The sequence below is a fragment of the Pleuronectes platessa genome, chromosome 7, assembly GCF_947347685.1.
Source record: "Pleuronectes platessa chromosome 7, fPlePla1.1, whole genome shotgun sequence".
In the NCBI taxonomy this organism is placed as follows: domain Eukaryota; kingdom Metazoa; phylum Chordata; class Actinopteri; order Pleuronectiformes; family Pleuronectidae; genus Pleuronectes; species Pleuronectes platessa.
In genome coordinates this window covers 16,855,360-16,866,126 of record NC_070632.1, presented here as the reverse complement: position 1 = coordinate 16,866,126, position 10,767 = coordinate 16,855,360, and positions in this window count along the sequence as shown.

Sequence of the window (10,767 nt, the reverse complement as noted above, 5' to 3'; positions counted from 1 at the left end):
TAACCCAGTAGTTTCCAACCTTGGCTTCTGACGCCTTACAAGAATCACAGTATGGGACACGTTTAATTTAATATAATTCTGAAAATTCATGCAAAACCTTCTAGGTTATATTCGGTGATCAAATAAATGACATATTGTTCCCATCAACTAGCACAAGGAGTAAGGTTCACTTATTAATCAAATCAAACCTCTGGCCTGCTGAACTTTTACTTTGAAGGTGAGCTGTCTCTCCGTCCCCCTCTAGATCACCTCGTTCAAGTTTAGCTTCTCAGGTTGACTTCCACTTCATGAACCGACCAGGTGAGGCCTCACTACTGCACGAAACAACAAGATCCCTGGTTTGTTTTTATTATTGACATTATTAATTATTATTAAAACTTATATCGAGTCAATGTCGAAAACTTCTTAAATTTAATCAGTGGTAACTAAATATAAAATATAAATATTTCTTCTGGCAGTTTTTCTTTCTCTCTTGGTCGGTATCAGGATTCGTGCCTAAAGCAACCACAGGAGGGCAGTATAAACTTATCTGTGTCACTGGCTCAGGCAGAAATGCATTTGGACAAAGATGAGCCAAATTAGTAGGTTGTGTCGCTTCAAGTATAAAATAAAGCATGAGCCATCAATGTATTCATTATCTTTTAAAAGCTTAATTTGTAAAAGCTGCAGGTTTAATTTTGGGTTTAATGCAGATTCTTAAGAAATTAGTTATTTCCTACCTTCTTAGTTCTACAGCTCTAAGCCAAGTCATTTCTTTTTGTGATTACACCCTAATTCAGTCTGACTGCCCCGTGGCTGAAAAGAACAAAGAGCTCCACATCCACTCACTTCCCTGCGATAACAGGATTTATCCGACGCAATAAAAATAAAGAAGAGCTTCTCTCATAAGACTTGGGTGCAGTGACTCCTATCAAGTCTTATGATGTCACATCATGCCAGGAGCTGATGCCCCAGCACTGACGCACAACACATCGCAGCACAGACCTCGCTGCTCTGATCCACCGTGGGCTGAGGCTCTTCACCTCAGTGTGGTGAGCACAGCTCGTGTTCTCCCAGGAGACTGTTTTCAGGAACATCTCACCAGGGAGCCGTGGCCACGCTGCGTGCTTCAACCACCAAACACCAATCTGTCATTTAAAATGCACAATTGAACTTAAGAGTAACGTGTGCAGGCTGCAGTCTGCTGGTGTGGAAGCTCCAATCCAATCTATATATCAGTAGACAGGTATCATAAATATTCAAAACAATACTACCCGTCCTGCTTATCCTCTCCTCACCTGGCCTACTACTTCCTCCTGGGACTCCGCCCACAGAAGCTAAACAGGAAGCCACCTCGCTCCTTCCTGAACAAACACACCTGACTGGCCACGTGGTGCAGGCCTCTTCCTTTCAAGTTTGGACTGTGAACATGACCAATGTGAGTTTGCCTCGTATGATGGTCCCATAGGAAACAGATTTAAGTTGGATTTTTGATAATAGGGTCGATGTTTAAGTAAAGGTTAACTCTTTTTACTTCGGTCGTAGAATAGACAACATTTGCTTTGTCATTAAAAAATAATCGATTGGAAATCTTAAGTCGACGCTCATCTTTCCAAACCAACACAGCACTTCAGTGGATTGTTCCTGGAACTAGAAATCCAAAGGGCAACTCAAGCAGTATAAAGTAGAACCGAGAGTCATTAAGTGACCTGACAAGCTGTGACAAATATACAGGTGCAGGTGGGTTGTTGTTCTGTGGAGGCTCCGAGCACCACAGTCAATAACTCTTCTTATTTCATTGTCACCTCTTGTGTGTTTCTGTTGTGTGGCTTTTGTGTTAATCCACGAGACGTCTCGGCCACCGTACTTCTGGTCCATTGTGTTGCCATCACAACAGCCAAAAACAATCAATATAATAATTGGCAGATTAATGATGGATAGTGTTAAGACTAATTAGTTCCAGTCATGAGGGATTACTTGGGAAACAAATTAAAAGATTAGTTGATAGTGAACAATTTATTTTTGAAAACTATTCATGTTGACAACTAAATGACTTTATATAGACTTTCATTCATTTCCTAAATTCTGCACGCAACCCTCTTGTTGGTGCTGATGATCCATGTGTTGGCATTTTCTGATTCGATGGTAAACTATTTCCACGCTGTCCATTTAACTTCATGTTAGTTTAACTGGTGAATTTTGGTCCCCAGCACTGCTTCCTTCTGTAGAAGTTTGTTGTAGGCATCCAAAGTGAAGGGACGCACCTTGCTGCTAACTAGCTTTGACTAGTATATCCACAAGCTGCTGGTTATTCTTTCTTACAGCAGTAAGGAGCGAGAACGAGGAGCAAAGAAAGCAAGAAGTAGAATTCTCACTAAATGCTAACCCACACGTTAACCCCTTGACCTCCAAATCAGCTTTTGGAGAACACAGCTTTTGTCCACAACTGGACAAGCTGCCGCCAGTTAACTGACGGCAGCTTGTCGATCTGAAATCTGTTCCAAAGGTTCAGGCACATGAGCATACTCATGCACACACACACACACACACACACACACACACAAGCACACATGCACACACAAACGTGCACACACTTTCCAGGCCAAAGACAAGGAGGAAGGGAAGCTTCCTGTGTTTTTTCCACATCACTGTCACTGAGTCCAGGGCAGAGGAAATGGGACAGATGATGATGATGATCCCGCCGAGAGCAAATGAAATAAAAAGAATGAATAATGAGGATGTGAGTTTGGTGTGTTCACTGAGGACTGAGTTTATCTCCACATTGTGTAAACTATTCTGTTCATACGGAGCATAGTGGACATGTATTTTACATTTGAGCTAATAAATGAGACGTCTGTTTACCACAGTGTTGGTTCTGTGTTTCTCTTCGACTTCCTACCGGTGTGTGTTTTCAGTGGTCGCTCCGCTCCACTGGTGCTCATCCAGCCGGTGAGGGCCCCTCGCCCGAGGCCCCTCAGCGGCTGCCCCCGCCACCCCCTGTTCCTCAGCATCCTCTTCACATTGTGTCACGGACATGTGCTGATGTCACCCCCTCAGACCCCTCTTTCACCCCCACGGTGGACCCCCCCCCCACCCTCCACCTGTAGCCTGCCCCCCACTGCCCAGTCCCCTTCCTCCTGCTCTGGCTTTCCTGTCTTCAATCTCTCGCAGGGATCTCACATAAACAAACCTAGTGCCCTCTGCAGTCTGCTACACGCATCCGTCTGACAGATATGTGTAATAACATAACTAGCTGGGTCCATCCCCTGTCTGGTGCACATTACCTAGAAGCCTGAGGAGCTCTAATCAGAAATGAGTCACAGAGGTCCTGTATGCGGTGGAAAGAGGATCAGCCTCGTTCCATTAGCTGTTTAAATTGTTTCTGTGATAGGCTGAGAGGCAGCAAGTGGCTGCAGGTCAGCGGGTGTCCTCTGCCTCATTTCCTGCCCAGCGGCTGGTTGGATCCCGCGCTGGAAGAGAATGATACACTGACTCACACTCAGAGCCACCTTCCCTTTCCCTCTCCCTCTTAATAACTCTCTCTCTCTCTCTTCTCTCACGGGCTAATCCAGTTTGATAAGGGCAAACTCTCCTCTCCATGTGGCCTCCTTGGCCTGCGGAGAGTAAAGACCTCTGAAATCACTCTGGCACAGCTCCACTGCCGCACGGAACACCGGTGAACAACGGCAAATAGGAGTGTGTGAAAAAATAAAAATATTTTTACCACTATAGTCCAGTGAGGTGGAGGCGAGAGAGAGAAAGTACAACTGGGCACAACTTGCATTTAAAAAACACCATAGATTTAGCAGGTTGCAAAGATGTGTTTTCAGTGCTAGAAAGTAACTGAATACATTTACACAGGTAAAAATACTGTAGTACATGATAAAGAAATTGAAGCCCTGTGGAGTATTTTGATTTAGTGCTACTGTACACTGTATTTTAGAAGAACGGTTGTAGATTACAAAGAAGTATAAACGGAGTAACGTGGCTAAGATCAGATTCACTTTGACTCACTACAACGTTAAAAAGCTGTTGGCACGGTTGTGTTTACGCAGCTGGTTGGTTTGTGCGTTTGTTAGTCAGCGACATTACACAAAACAACTCACCAACAACACTTGGTGAAAGGATGTGGTTTAGGTCAGGGAAGAACCTCCAAAATGTTGCTCCGAATCTGGAATCCGGTTTGAATGTTTTTCTTTACTTTCTTTAACATTGTGAAATTGTATCTTTTAACCATTTACCCAGGTTAATAATTATTGGATCTTATTATGGATTTTACAGAACTTTTGAGCCTTGGTGGAAGTATCTACTGGTTATATTAGTGGTATTGCAGACAACACTTTGTATCATTAGCATCAAGTATCAAACTGGCTTATGCTCCATGTTTATACAAGATATCTACAGAATTCTACATCTGCACTCATTTACCCTAATCACATTATTTAATATTACCTAAAGTATTTACAGTCAGGATATTGTGTTTTAACACATGAATAAATATAAACAAACATATTGCTCCATATCACCTTTTTCAAACTAAGTGCTCCAGTTGTAACATTGTCTTATGGGGGAGATGAATGTGGCTTTTACTTCCAGATTGTGGGGCACCCACTAAACACAACACTGTGAATAAACTGAACTTGTTTAGTGGAAGTGGCGTAATCGGGTCTGAAAACGATCTGGAACAAACGTGTTAATGATGATCGCAGCACTTTTCCCACCCTTGTCTATTTGCAGAGACGTCACACACTCCAGCACCAGCTAGTTAACATCTTCTTCATGATGATAACCGAAGGCCGGGCTCGAGGTGCTAATTATCTCTCATTGTGCTCATATATACCTCATAATTACACTGTCAAGTTTTCATCAGAACTCTGGCCACAATAGTGTTGTATCACTGAGCACCACGAGCTGTGGGTGACTGTATCTGTGCCGTGGATACTGGTTTGTGTACGTGCATGTTTACTGTACCTACTGTATGTCTGTTTGTGAGCTGGAGTGGGCGTGCACGTCGGCCCTGATTGATGGAGGTGCTGGTGGAGGCAGCACTCCCCTGATTGCAGCTACAGGCAGCACCAGTCTTCTCATTAACCTATGATAATGCACCTGTCACCCCGGCGCTCTGTCCTCGCAGCACATTGGCTGCGGATGCTGTTCTCGCTTCTTCTTTCTCTCTTTTTTTTCCTCATCTTCGCTCCATCCGTCCTGTCTCTCTCTCTCTCTCTAAATTTCCTCTCGCTTTCGTGTACAATAAGACACACACACAAAGTAAGCTCTGCCATTTGGAGAGAACTGCTGACTCGGTGCCAAACCTGACCGCCGCAGATGGAGGATGGTGGACGGGTGTTTCGCCCCCCCCCCCCCCCCTCCCCTCCTCCTCCTCCCCTACTGAACGCAGCAGCAGCAGCAGCTACAGTGTTTGATAGAATCTGTGCTCACTAACCCACTGGAGCCGAGGGTTTACAAAGGATCAACTGTTCCGGCGTCCATGACTGCATTTGTGCACGGACTACAAAGTGGTGGCCTCTCCAAAGTGGCCAGTCGGTGCTATCACACAACATAAGGCCTCCGAGATGAGTCGCTTTCTGGCTAGCAGCAATGTGATCTCGCCGTCTGGTCAGTGGCTTCATTTCATCCAATAATCAGAAGATGGTTTCAGTTTCAGTATTGGACCCATATTGAAGAAAGAAATTAGATTTTGAAAATAATAGAGTAATATTATGAGAACAAACTCTTAATCAAAAAGAAAGTCTTAATATTATTTCTGGTTCCAAAATCTTGAACCCTTCTCACGGTTTCTTGAGAATCTACCAAGCCCCTTAAAATATGACTCAGATGTGACCGAGGATTACCTCACAGCCGACCTCCACCAAACATTTCCTCCTCCACTGAAGAGGCAGCTTCCTCCACATCTGTGTGTTTCTTTCTTCAGAATAAACAGTTTCTTACAGAATCTTTTCAAAATCCTGGCACAAATAATCATGTGGAGCTGATAAGCCAAAACATTAAGTATTTTGTTATTGGTGAAATTTGAACTAAATATGAACTTTACAACAGGCTCCACATTCCACATTTTATCACAAGCTACAGGCTGATCTTCTCTCTCTTAGAGTAGCAATTATTCTCTGTACTTCAGCCTTTAACTAGATCTCGCACTTCACTCCTGTGCTATTATAATAATATAATTTCTTTTCTCTTTTTATGGATTTTTTGAATTCACTATTATTTCTATGAAAGGTGCTTTACAAATCAAGATTAGTATTATTATTGCAGCAGCTATTTGTAAAATTGGTCTCATTGTACTGCTTTCCTCTAATAGTTTCTTGAACCTTTCATGTAGAGAACCATGTTAAATTTGTACTAACAATATGAAAAACAGCGACGAAGATCTGAGATGTTTCTAGATGAATTTTAATTTTTAAATAGCTGGAATTCAAAATTGATCATGACATTTCACAGTCTATGTCCTGTTTGTAATACTAGTTTTTTTCAATATATCAGAATTGAAATGAAAAATATTAAGGATTTATGCGACAGGACACTCTTCCTCAATGACACTCGGGAAAGTGAATCCAACATTTTATAACAGCAGAGGGTGAACATGTGGTGCCTGCGAACATAATGTCTTTATAGGTAGATGATTTTCTCCTCTGCACAAAGGCTGCGGCTCCTCAACCAGATGTCTTCTTTTTCCCCCGTAGCCTGTTCCAGGCCGTCTCTCTGCTCTCCAGAGGACCTGCATGTGATTTATTTATCCTATCAGCACGTTCAGTGCCAGGAACACACCCGGAGAGCACACGGGACTATGGGAATGTGCTGCCTTGTGCCGCTGGAGGAGAGTGGAATAAAGGGAGAGGACTTGGAGGACACATAGTTTATCACTCTGGACCTACAGATGTGCGTCACAGCTTCCGTGTAAGTCGAGGCTCCTTCAGGAGACGTAGAGGGAGAGACTCGGAGTCATTCACAGTGTTGAGGGTGTTTAGGTTTGGGGCTTTGCAGAGAAGCTTCAGAAGCTTCCACTCGTCTCTGTGTTTGTTTGAAGAAGCTGCTGGTCCCATTTGTGATGCTGTGCAGCTTTTGGAATTCAGATTTGTTCACTTTTGGCAAGATTTGATCATGATTTAAGAATGAGCATGTGTGGTGTTGGGAATGTGTCTGGCATTACTGTTTGCTTCCAGCCTCTCGTGTCATCTGTATTCATCGTATGCACGAGGAATATATGAAATGGAATATGACTGTTCTCATGTCTCTGGACAATTGCTGGGGTTTGTTTGCACTGCTGCTCTCATTAAGAACGAGCAAACAGCAAATAAAGAAGGGAAATGTCACTTCAAGGGGTCAGAGCTTCCTGTTTAACAACCAGCCTGCTTCCTGTAGGGGCCCCCTCATGTGACAGATGTCTACGACAGATCGGTGACACCTCTTTGTCCCTGAGAGTTCATCTTCTTAGAGGTGAAAACCTGCACAACAGAAATGCCTACATTTCCTTTTTCTTTTCATACACAGATCACAACACATGATAAGAGAATCTCTGCCAATAATACCTCTGTTACACCAAAGTTAGTGGGTATACGTTTTCTATAAACTGGGGTGAACCTGATAAAAAGGTTAAAGACTCCTTTCCCATTAGGACTATTGCCTGCCTGTTTACTTTTCTGCATTGAGCACCAACGTCCCAGAGACTGAGAAACTCTCTCACCTCGCCGTCTTTGAAGTGTTGCGTATTTCACAATATGAAGAAATAAATCGCTGCTGCATGTTGTTCCTAAGATGCGAGAAACAATAAGTGCTCAAACATTTAGGGCTATTTTACGAGTCGTGATGTTAAGCTGAAAAATTGTCAGCGTCTAGACTAAAGACAAAGAAATGTTGGCGTCATCTTTCCATCAATCAGAGCCAATTAAAAACTGTGTCTACTACAGAGTCATTTGACCTGGGACTGAAGGCTGATTGTGTCCATTTACACTGCAGACAAAAACCAGATGTGACTGTGTTTTTTGACCAGTGGAAGGAACATCCCCGAATATACTAATGGCATGTTCGAGCAGCCACACTATTTTTTATCTCTGTGAGCAACTTTTTGGGAAATAATTTCGGTTGCATATTGTGGCAAACCATCATTTAAATAAGACAGGTTTTCAGCATGAATGCTCATGAACCAGCTTCCCCTGATGTGACGGGGGCAGAGCGGAGATCTTTAACATGGCAGCCTGCTGCGTTCCACAAGTAAAGACGGGCCACTGATGAGAACACCACAGAGCGTTTTAAATCCGAATGTTTCATTAAACGAGGAGAAAAAACGTTGAACGTATATGCATCAGTGTAATCAAAATGAGAGGAAGGAGGTGGGGAGCAGAGCGGATGGCCCTCGGAATATTCTCGGATGCTGATTAAAGAAACCATGTTAATGAGATTCATTGACGGTCTAATAGGGAGAACAGCATGCCCCCTGTTGTGGCTTTGTGTGCCATCCCCTCGTCTCATATCGTCCTCTTTTTAGTTTGTGTCGCTTTCTTCCCCTCTCTCTCTCTCTCTCTCTCGCTCTGTCTCTTCCTCGCCGGGGGAAGTGTGTTTACTCTGCACCAGGACAGCAGGGATCTGGCCTTTTCCACCAAACTCAGTAATGATCACAGTGGAGGCGTCATACCTTTAACATCACACGCTTCTCACAGGCCCACTGTCTCCTCGTCCTCAGGGTATTTTTAAGCAGGAGGAGCAGGCAGCCAAGATACACACACACACACACACACTCAAAGCCTCTTGGGATTTGAGGACGGGTGGAACCATGTGACAGGCAGGCAGCTGTGCCACATTAACCGCGGTAATGACAAACGGGCCACTGCTGTTGGTTTTTTCACCTATAAGTAGTTCAGCTCAGCCTCTCAGGTGCTGTCACTCAACACATCGTGCCAGTGTATGGGTATCTGTATCTGTGTGTGTGTGTGTGTGTGTGTGTGTGTGTGTGTGTGTGTGTGTGTGTGTGTGTGTGTGTGTGTTTTGCCCACTGGCAAAATCCTGAAGGATCCGTCTCTGTGCTCGGCAGAGAGCTGTGCAGGGAAAGCAGGGAGCCAGATGTGTTAGCTCAACAAGCCTGAGGATGAGTTCATGGTGAGAACATCTGAAGCTTTCAGCTCCGTTGACCCCAGAAAGAAACTCTTAATCCTGCCAGTTTGAGGACATATGTGTACATATCGTTTTCATAAGCAATGAAGCTGGAGATGCTTCTATTGTGCAAGTACTTCTGTTCAGATAAACTGTGACCTAATTACATGTTTGGCATCAGAGCACTTGAAGACGGAGGAGCAAAACACTGGCCAGATGTGATGAGCAGAAACAAACGTGCTGGAGTATCTGGATTACCTGTGTGTTTGTGAGGGGGAGAAACTGAGGGAGAAACCGAGGGGTTGAGGAAATGGTTCAGACTGTGACTGTGGACAGGACAGGAAGGGAAACTGAAGGAGCTCCTATCAAGTAGAAGTGTGTGTCTGTGTGTAGGTGATGCTAAAAACAGTGAAACAGCCAAGCCTGTGTTGATGGTTACACACATGATAGTTGATCATTAGGGGGGGGGGGGGGGGGTGACCAGAGTGCTGTGATTGCACTATGGCCAAAACAGTCAATGTCCCCAAGCCTACAAACCACAAGTTAACATCGGCTATAGCAGATCAATGCAGCTGATGAAAACACTATCTCCATTGCAGAAAATCCTGTCATATTAGAGCCTACAACCAACTAACCCCAATTACCCCCCTTTTTTTCAGAACCCATGAATTATTCTCTAAGAAATTGGGGAAAATATGATAATAAGAAAACGGCATGAATCCCACAAAGACTTAATTCTTTCTGGTCCCCCAGCCTATGACCACATTTCTTAAAAATCTCTTCAATAATGTTTGTGTAATCCTGCCGACAAACAAAAAGGACATAACCTCCTCGGTGGAGGTAGACTAGAGGCAGATTAAAGCTCTGGAAAAAGTTCAGGATTCAAATATATTAAAGATACTACGTTTTCCCTCAGTCAAGAGTCCAAATAGTCAATTCTTGTCTCATGTACATTTGTTTGTTTTATTCATTTTATGGTTTAACTTGCATTTGTTTGCATTTCCTGCCGACAACCATATTTGTTCGTTTTCCATGCATCTATATCCGCAATGGGACTTTCCTATTCTGCGGCAGGTTTCCTCTCATGTGAGTTTTCTCAACAAGATGGAGCCACAACATGTCAGGCCACAAATAGCAATAATTATAAGGATTATGCATTACCATGAACTACCATTTTCACCGTATTATTTTTCAGTGATCTCTTACATTACAACATTTGTTTTTCACACTTAAGACCTAGCTGTTGATTTGAATGAGCCCCTATCAGAGTGGCCAGACACCCGGAGCTCATCTCTGAGGCGCTGAACCACTTTACAATCTAAGAACCATCCACTTAAACCTATTTCCACAGAGGCTTCAGCCAATCACATCAACCAGTGGACAGAAGATGTCACGTGGGACCAGTTAAGTTTTTTTATGAGGCCATACCAGACAGACTGGGAGGAACGGCACAGACGAACACTGTCTTTATGGACTATTGGGGATAGTGTGCTTACATGTCGAGGTTGTTAAAGGTCTCACCAACACAGAGGCTCACAACCTGAGGGGCGGGGCATGCTGCACCTGGACACTGGTTAGATGAAGAAGCTTAACCCCTTCACTCATCCCTGCTCCTCTTCATGTTTGCATCTCACCACTCACATACATTATGTTTTATAGTTCTCCTTGACTTTTTAATTCTGA